Raw genomic sequence first — 15653 nt, 5'->3', positions numbered from 1 at the left:
ATTAGCTAGGAAAGAATATTAGCTATTCATCTTATTAGTAGTATTGACTCAGATCCCACATAAAATCTAGACTCACATTTAATTACATTTTTAGTTTTGAGTTTATAGCTCTGTTTTCAAATTCAGAGCCCAGAAGTTTATGATTAAAATAAACCTCAGCAACATCTCATTCTTCAACCAGTTTGGTACCAAGAGAGAGTTGGGGTGGAGCTGGCAGAAACAGTGAATGACTTTCGTAAGAGGGAACAGACCTGTGTTCAAATGACACGTCCTGGCAAGCTCCTCAAAATGGCTCCACATGGGCAAGGCCACCTCCAGCTCCCTCTGCAGTAATCAAGGTAAAACACTGGCCATGTGCCTATTTTAGACACCTGTTGCAGAGGGGACAAGGAGATAACCCATCCTAGAAACACTTCTTTCTCCCCACTGGCTACAGAGGGAAACTAGCCACTTAATTTGGATGGAGTCTTCTCCATTTCCTTAGGGGAACCCCACCTTCATTACTGCACATCCCTTCATGGCCCATAAAAATAACACAAAAATTCATGGGGCCAAGGAAAATTTAGCCACAGGCTCGATGTTTCTGAACATCATTTTGGGGCAGCCTGGTGTGGTGATCCATAGAGTCTGGTTGGCTCCTTTTAATTTATCTGTCTTCTCCTGGTAGGACTGGCCATGAAACAAGGAGGGAAGGCAGTGGCCTTGTCTGCAGCCCAAGGCACAAGCCCAAGATCTCTTTAGTTGGTGCAGCTCACTCTCACTACAGCAAACCCCAAGCAAGAGGCAGCAGAAATCTGCCTTCCTGCCATGACTGCAGACATCAGGCCCTACCCTCTGCTACCCCAGGAGGAGCTACTCTGTGCACACAGGGATTATTTTGGAGACAATCTTTCCCTGTTCCTTCCCTTGCAGTTGACATTGTACATGATGGAGCAGAAGAAGGGGGATCAGCTGCGTAAGAGTTGATCCATGCTGGCTCTGATAATAGATTAGTTAATTCCTGCAAATATTCAGCTGACTCACACGGAGAAGACTTGAAATTCTCATTTACAATGAGAATTTACTAAAACAAACAATACCAAGTTTAATACTTCTCCTACTGTTACCATAGCTCTCCAGAGATACTCAGATGTTAATAAAGTTCTACCTAAACATCATTAAAGCCTTTGCTATTTTGCATCCAGGTGCAAATAATAATCTGATTTCTCTGGAATTAATATTTTCAAAGCTCAATAATTATCTTTGTAGCTCAATCAATGGTTTAGAAACCTAACTCACAGCACAGTGACAAGGAAAACTATTTGTCTCAAAAAAACTAAACCCAGATCAACACATGAAATATGATATAACACACTCCCAACTCTACAAATATACTCAAATATAATATGTATTTTCCCCCTTTCATCTAATTATGCAATCTTTCAGGAATGCATTAAAAAAAAAAGTCCTGAATCTTGGTATGAAATCTGCCTACAAGGTGACCAGAATACATAAATGTAATAGATCCATCTCCTAGTTCATATGACATAAGAAAAAATTAATCTATTAAATTAAATATGCAAGACTGGAGTGAAGCAGAGAAAAGGATATTGAAGCACTCTGATGCACTTTCAGATCCATTTCCTATTTAGTATCAGGTCAAAAAATTACAGACAGCAGTTTGGTGTCAACAATCCAGGCTGCTCTCATAGCCACCCTCTCAAAGCACACTTCAGTGATGTTGAGCCAGCAGTGTAATTCCTCTGCAGCCAAATTGGGTCCCAGAAGTGAGGCAGCTGTGAGGGACACATCATGCAGTGCATAAACATCCCCTCTAATGGTTGGATAGCTGTCAACTATCAACAGGGATTCAAAATTCAGGACAGCAACAAAAATTATAAAGAATACAAGGCTTCTGTTCTTCTTCCATGTTCAGGCACATGAGTCAAGTTTCCATCCCTCCATGGAAACCTCTCCAGCTTTAACCATTCAGATGAGGTTTCTGGAGAGATGGACATAACACATGTCCTTCCCTCTGACCACCCCATCCCTGTGTGCAACAGTGTCCACAGAGGAGTCACAAGACTCACAAAGTTTGTACAGCAGAACAAGAGTTCTCTGTGGTCTCTTTCAATTACTTTTCCCTGTACTGTGCTCAGTTCCCTTGTGGAAGTGTGGTTGGGGTGGGGTTTTTTGTTTGCTTGTTTTCTATCTGACTTTCAATTCAGCTTTATGTCTGAAGACACCTCTGTGGACATGGCTGTTAATCTGATAAGTGACAGTATTGAAGACTCTTCGAATTAACTTTTGCCTTTGGTCATATACCCATACATACACAAAAATCTCTGCCAGCTACCAATGCTACTGTCTTAGAATCAGAGAACCACAGAATCACAGAATGGTCTATGTTAGAAGGAACCTAAAGATCATCTAGTTCCAACCCTCCTGCAAAGAATCTGCAAAAAAAAAAATTCCCCAGAGAAACTGTAGATGCCCCATCCACGGAAGTGTTCCAGACCAGGTTGGATGGGGCTTTGAGCAACCTGGGACAGTGGAAGATGTCCCTGCTCATGGCACAGGGTTTGGCATGAGCTCTTTAAGGTCCCTTCCCAACACAAACCATTCTGTGATTCTATGATTCTATGAAACAAATACTGAGGGCCCCGCTGTATCCATCTTTTGTAACCAGAATAATTTGTGCTGCATCACAGGCACAGCAGCAGCTTACAACTTCAACTTTAAATTAACTGCTGTGGCTACTTATGGTGGGTGAATGTAACTACAGGGAGCTGTGGTTCAGCTACATGATCCAGCATCTCAAGCTGGTTTAGCAGCCATGGTGATGCCCTCAGCCCCCAGCATAGCTCAGAGGTCCATCCCTATGAGCTGGAAGCACACCTTGGCTGCAGCATCCACACCTTTCATTACACACAGTGTTTCAGGCACGGAAATTGCCCATTAATGCTGCTTACCAGGCTCAGTGCTTCTAATCTGCCTCAGGAATTTGAACTTTCAAATATAGAAGGCTGACCGTGGAGCCTCCCCAGCACCATGGGACACTCACACCACCTTTGTTTCTCATGGAAAAATGCTACTGCATTATGTTGGGATTTCTTCACAGAATCACAGAACAGCTTGGGTTGAAAGGAACATTAAAGATTGTCTACTTCCAACCCCATGACAGAAAAATTTCTTCACCCACCAGTTCTCTGAAATGAATTTCATGGCAAATCCATTGCCAGATGTTATCTGTTGCCAGCTACTACTCTGGCTCTGCTTTCAATGTTTTTTCCCACTATCATCAACTCATATAGTATCTTTACATTTGGCCACAACCCTGTTTTAATTTTAACTGTAATTCTGACTCTGTTTTATTACTTTTCTGCTCTTAGCCTTCATCTTCTAAATATGTCCCTCCCTCAGTTCAGCTATAATTTCCTACAGAATTTCTTATTTATTGATCATAATTCCTAGGGTTTGGCAAAACTGGTTTGAATTTCAGACCCAAAAAGTAACTTTCCATTGGAAAGTGTCTCTCAAGAAAAAATTAACAACATCCACATAGGGTTAAACTTGGAAAACATGCAATTTTCTAAATGGAAAATTGTTGCAGTGCATGTGGCAGGGGCCACAGCAGCAGAGCATTCAGAGAACTGGCAGACAGGCCTCCAGAACACAGAGCTCTGACTCTCACACCGCGGTTACAGCGAGTTCCCACGTTCCTAGAGGTTCTCAGTTTACGTGTTTTAAGTTTATTGGTTCAGGAGTTCTCCACCCAGTTTTATGTATAAATTCATGTTTATGTATTTCCCCTAGTTGCTTATGTTTTAGTTCTGGAAAGTTCTCCCTTCTTCGATGTCCCATTGGTTGGTTTATGTAATTCCCTCCCCTAGGTTATCCCCATTGGTTATTCCCCTGTTGTCTCCTCCTCCTCAGTCAATCCCCATTGGTTGTTTCCCTTTGTTCCACCCCCGCATAAAATGCTGTGCTGTCCCCTTTTTCCTGGTCTTTGCCCCTGGACCCTCCACTGGCAGTAAACCAGCTGGAACCTACAGAGAGACCCCTCTCTCATCCTTTGCCTCTGCCAACACTTTTAGACCACCTTTGTTTGGGGCTCGCTCCTTGCAAAGGAGCCAGCTTTCCCTGCTTGCTGCAGCTGACAGCTTTCCTTGCAGGCTGCAGTCGACCCCTGCCTGCAGCAGCAGAAGCCAAGTATGTCTGCAGCTGGATGCTGTGCTGCCCCAACAGTGTCAGAAAATTGGGGCTGTTCCAAGAAACTGCTCAGGATCAATGTGTAGTCCTCAGCATTAAATTTCAAATGAAAGGTTAATGGTAACCTGAAAAATGCTACCAGAAATAGGCATCTGCGTTACCTGCGTTTGGTTTGCCCTGTGCTGAATTCTGCTTTATTGTTCTTGGAGAATTAGTGAAATCACATCTGCAGTACCATGGAAAACTGTAATGAGAAACTCTGTGACCTACACATGCTCTCTTGGAAGCACACCATGCCCAAGAAGAAGCCCTTGTGTGTGCACATGATGGCAAAGAGATGGTGCACCGGTCACAGCTCTGCCAGGGGTACGAAAACACAACAGAGTTTTTCCAGAGTCCTATGCTCAAAACACATCAATATGGGATTGATGCTGTGGGCCTGGCACCCTCGCACACACGCTGTGCAAAGCTCCAGCAGCGGTCTCCTGGCTCCCTGGGACCTCTGCCCTCGCCCCAGCCAACCACGAGCTCGCTGAGCAACACTTCAGCAAGGTGTGTCCCACCCTGTGTCCCCTGCAGCTCCCTTCGCATACAATTCTCGTCTTCATTTAAAGTGATATCAAGGGGCCCCCCTTGCCCAGCTCCCCGGACACCGTGAATGTAACATTAGATGTTTCCAGACCTCTACATCTGAACTAGATATCTTACAATCCTCCACAACAGTTGACTGACACAGGCATTTCCAGGGCACAGAGCCTCTGTCTTAAAGTAAATGCCTATTTCAGGGCATTTCTGAAACTCTACAAGTATTGTTTTCCTCTTCACTGACTGGAGAGCCTTCTTCCAGACAACGCCCGCAGCAATGAGCTTTCTCCATGACAAAGAGCAACACCCTCTTCAATGCCTTTCCTATTTTTCTGCACCAATTTTTTCATTCCTGCCTTTGACATACATGGGATGCCTTGCACTCCTTCCACTTAATTAGAATTGAAGAGCAGAGAGGGCACAAGCCCTTACAACCAGTGCCCAATGCACTGAACACTCAGTCTGGGCAGAAAACACTGGATGAAGCCCAGGAGCAATGAGCATTTACCATATCTGTTATGAAACACAATAGCAAAAGGCTCCTGCAGTTTAACAGTTTGCTTTACTCCTGTTGTTTTCCAACCACAGACATCACTGAGGCAAACTAAAAAAAAAAAAAGAAAAAAAACTCTTCTCTGCTACCTGCCCAGTATTGCTAACCAACAACTCTCCAGAGGTCTGACACTTACTCCTTCCCTGAACGTGGACTTCTTGTTCCACTGGTGCTTTTGCTTAACCCGATTAACTGCACACAATGCTATTAAAAGATACTGCTTGCCAAAAGGGGCATCCATAATCTTTACAGACTTCTGTGCTGTCTATATTTACATGTAAAATAGGGATTAGCTGTGTATTTATTAAAAAAAAAAAAAAAAACAACCCTCATCACAAATAAAAGCCTCTTTTAAGGAAAGAATGACTACGGGCAGAGATAAGAAGGGAATCCAGCCTCACTGAGCACTACTGTTATTCCCCTCAGACTCATCTCAATGAAAATGAGTCAACATTTTCACTTCCCTGCTACACCAAGAAATGTCACCCCAAAAGACAGCAGATGCAGGGACAAGGCATTCTCCCTGCGTGACTGTTTCCCATGTCTGGCTTCCATAGCATTAGCACACTCAGGGACTATGCTTTCAACACTTTGAAACTACTCCAGAGCTTTCAAGGCCTGCTTATCAGTCACTTCTAATTCAGGCTTTGGAAAGGAGAAGCAAGTTCCCATTTCTTGTTAGTTTTGAGCTTCTATCCCTTCCTCCTCTTTTACCACACTCATTATTTGTAATTATATCTGAAATATCCCTGCTGCCCCTCTGTGCTCCTATTACAGCAGCCCATGAGGGAGCAGCAGACCCTTGTGTCAGCAGGGCTGTCACATCACTCCTCCAGACCTAATGCCCAGCTCTACACTTCTCCCCAACATGAGCGTGTTCCTCTTTAATCTCCTTTGAAATTACATATATCAGTGATTTTCAGCTGAAAACTTGAGCCAAGCTTTCAACTATTCCTAAATCCCCAAATTCCTGAAGACATTTACGTGTATTCTGCCACTTTTCTCTTTTCTGGACCCCTAATTCATTTGAGGGTTTTTTGGCAGTAAGAATCCCATCCCTAATTGCATTACATAGAACTTCACAAGGCAGCTGCATATATTCAGACTTTCTGAAAATCAGCCTATTTGCATCTTGAATCTAATTCAAGCACCAGGTTTCAACCACCAGAAGCTGAGTTTGGAACACTGCCAAAGCCATCTGGAAATTAAAGATGAACTGAAGAGGTTTACTGAATGAAAGCCAGAATTCAGCAAAAATATATCATCAATATTTGCAAGGAATCAGAATAAATCACATTTTACTAAGTATTTATATAACCTATTTAAATGTAAACCAGAATTCTAACCCAAATGTGTTAGAATAAATGTCCAGAGCTAGGCCATTGAGCAGAGTGACCTGCAGTGGACAGATGCCTGCAGAATGATGGGTGAAGTTCAGAGAGCCACGAGAAGCTCTGTCAGCAGGAGGAAGACAGAGACAACTCTTAGCAATGTTTGCAAACAACAACTGATAAAAAAGCGTTTGGATGAATATTGTGTCCCACTGGAAATGAAAAAGGCACTGAGTTCTCACACTAACCAGGTCAAAGGACTTCCTTTGCTGTTGGTCAGCCTGCTGCAGCATGGGATGCTGACCACCAGAGAGATAACCAGGAGGTAGTTCCAGCACATCCCAGATGTTCAGAGTAGGACACATGAACTGCATCTGTTTCTCCCTCCATACCTGCTGAGTTTGTATAGACTCGCTTCCACACAAATATCTGAGGTTAGGTGGGACAATCCTTGCTGTTCCTTCCTGCTGCACCCAGCAGTGACCTGCTGGGCTGCAACTGACATTTTGAATGTGTTGGTGCAGCCTCTGAACAGCTTCCAGTCCCCCTCTCAACTAAGCCTCCCAGAGATGCTTGTCATAGAAGTCATGTCCTATTTCTATAGCAGGGTTATAAATTAAGAGATTGCAGGGCTAGAAGGGCATTTCAGAAGCCATTTAGTCCATCTTCTTACCCCCCACACCTAAACCATTCCTGACAGAACTTTGCCTAACCTTTTAGAAACCTCCCAGTGGCAGATACTACACAGCTCTGCAGGGTGAGGCTCATGGTTATTGGCTCGATAAAATGATGCTAATGTACTCAGACCATTCATCAGGCAGCTAATGAAGCAGATATCATCTGCAAGGAAGCTGAGCAGAAGAGCTGAGAGATATACGTGGGGGTGAAGAGTTTATTTGTTGAAAAGCACAGCCCAAAATATACCATTTCAGCATATAAAGAGATTCAGAGAGCATGGCTGGCACCAAAGGCTGGCTGTGTCCCCCAAGAAATTGCATTTACTATGCTATACAATTATATATATTTATTATATGATTTGTAAGAAGGTCGTTTCTTAAGGACAGTGCATTCCCATGTAACACAATATCAACTGTGTGAAACGGGCTGTGCTCTGAACAGTTCTTGTCTTGGCTGTCAGGCACTCTCTCTCTGGCTGTAATCAGTGGAAATTTCTCCAGCCTCACAGGGCACCAGGTCAGAGACCATCATCTTCCAGCAGAGGTGGTGCTTTCTCACTCTGACACTTCCTCAGCCTTTGCCAAATCCCTTTCAGCAGCAGCCTAGTAATGGCTATGAGAGTTTTTATTATCATTATCTTATTTTTCCTTTCAGGGACCATTTTCAGTCTGAAAAGGTCAGGTCAGCCAGCAGCCCTTTGACTATAAGAAATTTATTTTTCTTTTAAATAAAACTTGACAAAAAAGCTATGTGCAGCCCAACCCCTAGCCATCTTTGAAAGTGTCTGGGATTAGTTATTTTTGCAACCTACAGAAACAAGTAGCCTCTAGTAAAATAGTGGCTCTTTCATCCAGGGCCTTATCTGTTGCCCAGTTAAGTCAATAAAAGATATCCACTCACTTCAAAGGACAACAGGATGAGCCACAGTTAACCAGCTCATGTACTCATCACCCTGATGATGCTTAAGTAACAGGTGATGGTCATTGCCATCCTTGCAACTGAAGCTCTAGAGAAAGCAGACCTTTCTACCTTTTAAAATAATCCCATTGAATTTCATGGAAGGAGATACCAAATAGAGAATTCTACAGGATGGCACAAAATGGCCCTCAAAAAGATTATTTTCAAGCAGAGAAACTATATTTGTGGAGGCATCTCTGGTGATGGTTTAATAAGCTAATAAGAAATCCTGAGCAGTTTGCTTGCCCCAAACTATGTCTTTTCTCTTCCCTTGTGTCAGCACTACATTTAAAAAGAACCTGATCCATCATAAAGTCATTTGTTCTCCTAGTTTTCAGAAGAACAGCTCCCTGCACACTGTGTCAGCACTGATGTGGACACAGGAAAGAGTGGCAATGCGTGGCCAAGGCAGAAAGATGGACAGAGGAAGAAAAGCATTTTCAGTCAGGAACAGGACTGACCTATTGGTCACACAGACTTAAACTGGATTAAATTGATGGTGAAAGCACTCATTGATCCTGCTGTCTCCTTTCCCAGCTTCCACAGCTGTATTATTCAAGGGTTTGGGTCTCTCGGGCACCACAGAACAGTTTAATGAATATGGAAATTAAAACAGTCTCTAGGGATACACATCTCCAAAGCCACTCAATAGCGTTTCCAAATGCATGTTCTGGATCTTAGCAACAAAGCCTTACAAATCTTCATTAAAGAGAGACTTTTTAATGCCAGTCAGACCATAGAAAATTGAGAGTTAAGAGAATAAACTTTGTGTTCTAACTGCATCTTTGGTGAAATGCTGATTCCTGTTTCAATACTTCCTACCCCTGCTTTACAAAAAGCAACTTGCAGGAAAGTCATCAGGAAGAAATTCAGACATGATGACACACACCTGCATTGTATCTTAAGACCTAAAATACTCTTTTCCTAGAGGAGAAAGGAGGAGTTAAACCTTTCACCCTGCTTCATTGCCCCTCCATAGCTTGGCTTGGGTAATTTGGAGATGCGGGAGTGAGGGCTGTAACACATTTCAGATAATGCACAAGATGAATGTAGCAAATGGCACCTTGTAAAAATGGCAGGAGACATAAAATCCTTTGGCAAACAGGCTTGGGTCTCTTACAAGGCACAGGCAGGTTATCATGGACCAGAGGCATAAGTCCTACTCCTTCATCAACTGCTGGGTTGCTTGTGGAGTCTCAGAGAAGTCTTCACTCACCTGCCTTACAAGTATAATCTCATTTGGCACACTGGAGATGATACATTTCTCTGCAAATTATTCTGGGAACCAGACCACTTTTTATTGTCTTACCTAATGCCAAATTCTAAGACAGGTCAGGAGTGGAATCCAGCAGCTGAGTTCTTTAACAGATAGTACTGCCTTATCTACAGGCAAAGGGAAAAACCACAAAACAGATTTGAATTTACTAATGCAATTCCACAGTATTTTGCCCACTGTTTGCATGGCTTCAGGGAAATGAAAGGCCTGAAGCACTTATTTTCTTTACACTTAAGACTCTGCAATAGGCCAGTTACAAGTGCAGCAAAGAGGACGCTTCTGCCAGGAGAGAACTTGTAAAAACAGCAGGTTAATAACCTGTTCTGTGTTTCTGGCTGGTCATTCCAACACATAAGAGCCACCAAAAGCACCCACCAGAAAGAGGGGATAAGCTGTCAAATGGCATGGCACAGAAAACAGCAGAAGTTTCCCCTTCTATTTCCCTACCAACACATCCTTGTCATTATCTGTCACAAGAAGTCTCATCCCTAGGCTGAAGGGATACTCCCTGCAAGCATTTGCTTTAGGGTTCCACTGCCCAGCACTATGAAAAACAGTGCTGGTTAATATCTTTGGAGTTGTTTGGTTTAGAACAGGATGCCAGTCAAATAAGAGCAGTTCAAGCATCAGGAAAAACATTTCAACACAGCTTTCAGGTGGGACCTGCTGCCAGGACTGGACTGAGGAGTTCCACCTCATCAGAAAACTTTTTATAATATCCATCCCTGTATCTCCTAAAATACCACCAAACTTTTTTAGCTGGATGTTAAAAAGTTAACTGTCTCAAGGGCAACACAACTTTCTCAGGTCACAAATAAATTTAAATGACGGTGTAAAACTGCCTGGCATGTTTCCAACAGCAAGGATAGAAGAGAAATGAGAGAGACATGTCCAATATCCAGCGATTCCGCTGGGAGGAATATCTGCTAGATGTGATCAATTAATTCATTGTAATGAGGAGCACTGTAACCTGCTATCAATCATTTTTGTCCTGTGCTTTGTATCACATGGATTTCTAATATATGCACATGCCAGGGGACCTGCAGGAATATTATTCAGCGAGTCTTTCAACTGGCTTTTTTAACTACAAATCATTCAATAATTTGTTAACATGTCGGGGATGTGTTAATGATCTGATGACATTTCATTTACAACTCTTGTCTAGGTAAAGCCTCCAAGGTGCACTAAATACAAACAAATAAAAAAACCAGTCACCTTTAAGGAGTGTGTGGGCATGCACACACCTGCCTGTGCATTTTCATATGCACACACAGCAACTCACACGAGGATAATTCTGTCATCATTTAACCCACAGGATCCATCTCCCCTTGGCTGATAAAATTTGGTACAGCTCTGCTGCCTGCAGAGCCACACTGATTTACACCCACGGAGACTCTAGCTTCTTGTTTATCTTTTAACAGAATGACAAAAGTTTGTTAGAAGCAACACACAGGTCTTGGGTGAAGTCTGGGGTATCTGACCACTGCTCCATGAGACCCTCTGATGGTGCACCCAGAACCAAAACATCTTGTCTCTGCTTTTGAACCCTTCCAGTAATGACAGCTAATTAGGTGCTGCAGAATTAACTTCCATCTTCCACCTGTGTGCTGGTGGTGACTAATTGCATTCACAGAATGAATCAGTTCACAATTCCAAGCACGCCAGTAAATCCCAACATGGACCAGCATGAGGGGGTGCTGTAAGGATTGGATTGCCCTCACCAGGACACGGATGGCAAGGATGTCAGAGCAGGGGCTTGATGTCTTTCCCCATGTTTGAATAAAAAGCTGCTCTGAGAAAGAGTTCCTTTCATGACACAGTATCTTGCTGCAGGTGGAGCACTGGGCACAAATTCTGCTCCCCTCCAGGGTCCTACCATGGCTCCTCAGGGTCTGTGGCATGAGCACATCAGGGCAATGCCCACAGTGTTCTGAAGGAAGATTGTATCTAGCTGCTGCCTTCTCTGCTTGCTAACACCCACTGAAACCTTGTGGCTAAATCCGTGGCTGGATTTCCTCACGGGATTCAAAAAAACCCATTTGTTTTATCCCCTCCCTCCCCAGATGCTTTTAAGTTGTGTTACATATCACTGAAGTGCTGGTGCTCTGGGAGGAATATTAACATCAAATCTAAATACAGGCATTACAACTAAAGCCATCTGTTCCTTTCTGTTGATTACAAATCTGTTCTCCTCACCCAGCACTACTCCAGCCTCGTGATCTCTCCTGTGGCCTCTGTCTCTCTGGCACCCCAACAAACATGCAAATACACAAACTCCACTCCAATTAACCTCAACACAGGTTCAGACCAGCCACAAGGGATTGCCAGGAGCAAGGAAACAAGCATCTAGAGCTGCATAGAAAATACCTCGACGGACACTGAGAGGGAAACAAATCATGGGGGCAATGCAACTGACCATTCATAACACCATGAGTGCTTCAGTGCTTCACCTCAGCTGCTGGAGATGAACCTGTGGCTCTGGTAAGATAAAAATCACACTTCAGGAAAAGCACGTGCTTCTCTGAATCAGAGCAGTTGCCAGCAGACCACCCTAACCTGGCCTGAGACAAGAGCAGGTCTTTGCAGAGCAGATGGGATACAGGTTACCCAGAAATACACGAGGAACAATAAATAACTCAGGACAAAGCATAGCAGCATTCAGACCCACATGACAAACCAGGAGCAACCAAAGGCTCTTCCCTTTCCTTTAAGGACTGTGACCTAAAGCTCCAGCTAAAACAGCTGCAGTAATATTTCCCCACAAGCTCCACATAATCACTTTCCCCCCTTTCATTATTTCTGTTTCCTATTTCCATGTAAAACTCCCATGGGAAAAGGTCACAGAAGATTTGGATGGAAATACTCTTCAGCAAGCAGAGCAGGAAACACAATTTACAACCCCTTTCCTGGGGCAATGACAACCCTCTTCCCTCTCTCATGACATCAGAGATTCCAATGAGAATTTTCCTTGCGTCCTTGCCAAGCCAGATCAGCCTGATCCTTCCAGCAAGGAGCAGATCCCAGACTGCCCTCTTGTCTCAATCCCCTTGGCCAACCCTCAGGACGGCTGCGTGGGGCAGTCAAGCTGTTTGGACCTGCCCCAGGCAGTAACAATAGCTCAGGAAAGCTGTTTGTTCCCGCAGTTCCTTTTCAGGTAGCGTGGAGAAACAGAGCCAAAACCCAGCAAACAGAATTTCAATCAATTGAAGCTCGAAATAGAAACAAAGCCGTGCTGACTGCCATGACAGAGCACAGAAAGGGCTGCATGGGCTTGAGTGCACACAGAGCTAAAAGAGCTGTCATATTTGTTCCTGGGGCTGCAGGATTTGCATGTGAGTCCCCCTGAGTTTATCAGGTTTTCATTGCATAAGGAAGTAGATAATCAGGGATTTACAGAGCAGAAGGCTCAGGCTCACTGCACTGCTCCAAGACAGATCCACAGTCGGGCTCCACATCCTTGCCATGCAGCTGGGGAGGGAGTTGCACAGCCTAAGACTACACGGGAACCAACCAAAAGCACCAAAGGCAAAATTCAAAGCAAGTCTGAAATTATAAGAATAGAACAAACCTATGCCTCTCACCAAAGCTGGAGCATCACCTGATGCCAGTGTATGAGGGAAGACTGTACTCCCTACTCAAGCCAGTCTCCATTAAGCAGAAGTTTTCCCAGCATGCTGCAAGTTCAGCACACAAGCTCTGGATCAGCTGACATTCACTAAGCTTGCTGCAAATTCATGTCGAAGCAGGATCTGTCTGCAGGGGTTCATATTCCTACCCTAACTGGAAAATTTGAAATTCTGAGGTAGAGATGACACCCAGTGAAATGGGTGAGAACAGCCCTGATATCCATACCTGCTCTCCAACGCTCTTCTCAGCTGGAGATCTAAGATCTGAAATCAGAGTCTATTAAATAATCCTCTAATTCAGTGTTTAGCTTACATCTGCTTCCTTATGATACAGAACACTGAAGCACAGCTTGGGCGTTCTGGTCACTTTATCCTCAGAGCTTCTTCCCAACACAGAATCACAAAATTGTTTGGATTGAAAGTGACTTTAAAGATCATCTAGTTCCAACCTCCCTGCCATGGGCAGGGATGCCACACACTAGACCAGGTTGCTCAAAGCCCCATCCCACCTGGCCCTGAACACTTTCACCGAAGATAAGTGTTCTTATCCCAAATGTAATTCTGCCCAGGAGCTAAGAGCCAGGACACTTAGTTCCTTATTTGTAAAAGGTACAGAGAGCTTTGCTCCCATCCAGGCATGTGTTACAACAGCAGCTGGACTCTTCATTAGCTTGGAATCATCCCCCAAGTGCTGTGGCAAGTGGCACACAAGAAAATCAAATGCAGGTCTCCTGAGGGTCAAAAGACTGGATCAAACTCTTCCTTAAGAGCTTTCTAAATCTGTACTGTTGATCCTGCCTAAGGGATTGCTGCAAGGGAGTTGCTTTTGCCGTGGGAGGAAATCTTGCAGCAGCCCTCTCCATGGCAATTCCAAACAGCACTTCTGCAGAGCTTCAAAAAGCAGCAAAATAGGAACATTTAGCCCCACTTTTATCATTCTGAAAAGCTTTCTTGATAATCCATCTCTTTTCTTTCCAAGGAAAGCTCATCACATAAAATCAGGGGCACAGGGTTCTCCAGCCAATTAGGCAGGTGCCTTTACTGAGCAAACAGGCCTCCCCTCTGCAGGCCCTTGGCGTGTGGGCTGCTGTACCAGGCCACCAACATCATCCATCTTGTGTCAGCCAGCCCCATGGAGCCAGCACAAGGTTAATGTAGTCAAGGTGCCAAAAAAAAGAAAGTATAATAATATACTGAAAGGCAATATGCATATAAAGCAGCTGATTTCCAAATACTGTCAACTCTGCATTTCTCAGGCTAATGCTGGCACAGGTTCCCACAGCCTCCTCCCACCACTGACCACACTGTCCTTTGTAAGCTCTGAAGTTTCAAGCAAGGCTTAACATTGAAGCAAGAAGAGTGGAAATTAAGAGATGTTATATGGGCATGACATGCTTATATCTTAAAGTGGGCAACCAAATAAATTTTTAATTGACTCTGAAAATCAGAATTAAGCGTAGCTATAGCATGATTACATTTCCATTTTTCTCCACAAACTGTACTTATTTCAACAGTATCACATCTGTCCTGAGCTGGGAGTCTGGAAGTTTGCTGTCCTCATTTAAAAGAGTCTAAATGTCTCTTTTGATTGTCCAGGGAGAGAGGCAGAGGCTCCAGAGGATGGTACATGTCATCTGGAGGAGTCCCTGCCACCTGAGAGTCTTTAAGCTGAAACCACTCAGGACGTCAAAGTCATTCGCTCTGAAGGCTGGAAGGAAGGAGGGGAGGAGGGAGGAATGTTTGAGTTGTGGGGTTTGCTCAGTTGAAAAGCAAAGGATATTTCAGAATGAAATATCCATGCAACAGGAGATGGTCTGCTTTCCAGCTGAAGTGCACTTGTCAGAATGCCTTAGAAAACATTCCCTTTAATGTGGAAGATTGCAAATCCCACCCAGCACAACATTTTCTTCCAAGGGGAAAAAAAAGGGGGAAAAAAAGGCATAAAACCAACCCAGTGAACATTTTCCCTCATTTGAAATACTGCAGACTTCAAATTTTGTCAGGACTCAGAATATAACCACAGCACAACCCGTAGAACCCAGCCAAAACTTTATCACATCAGATGGAGACACCATCAGCACTAATTCATTGTAATACCAAATGCAGAGAACGTGAATTAAGGGTCTCCTGCAGAGCTCAGGGAGACTCCAGGGAAGGAGCAGCCCTGACAAAGCCACTCCATGCCTTCCCAACCTACTACCTTCCATGTGCCTATCTCTTTCAATGTCCTATCATATTTATTCACAACCTGTCACACACAAAACAACTGGCTGCCTAATGCCATAAATTCAGTGTTCATAATGAAACATCATAATTAGCCTGCTCATCTCAACTACAGCAAATCAATATACAACTATGCACCACTAGGCACAAAGAGAGAGAGAAATAATTATGAATCTTCCACCACTGGCTGAGTATTTCACACACACACAGAGAGGCACAGAACCAAAGGCAGC

The 15653-nt window shown here is 43.8% G+C and overlaps 1 protein-coding gene across 1 annotated transcript in view; it reads right to left on the bottom strand.

Moving 5' to 3' along the window:
* The window catches only part of ELAPOR2 (endosome-lysosome associated apoptosis and autophagy regulator family member 2), a 95608-nt gene that overhangs the window by 47707 nt on the left and 32248 nt on the right, over positions 1–15653 (bottom strand). The gene's annotated exons all lie outside the window — the stretch shown is intronic.

This window comes from Corvus cornix, chromosome 1A (genome assembly GCF_000738735.6).
Source record: "Corvus cornix cornix isolate S_Up_H32 chromosome 1A, ASM73873v5, whole genome shotgun sequence".
In the NCBI taxonomy this organism is placed as follows: Eukaryota; Metazoa; Chordata; class Aves; order Passeriformes; family Corvidae; genus Corvus; species Corvus cornix.
This window is presented reverse-complemented; position numbering and strand designations above follow the sequence as displayed.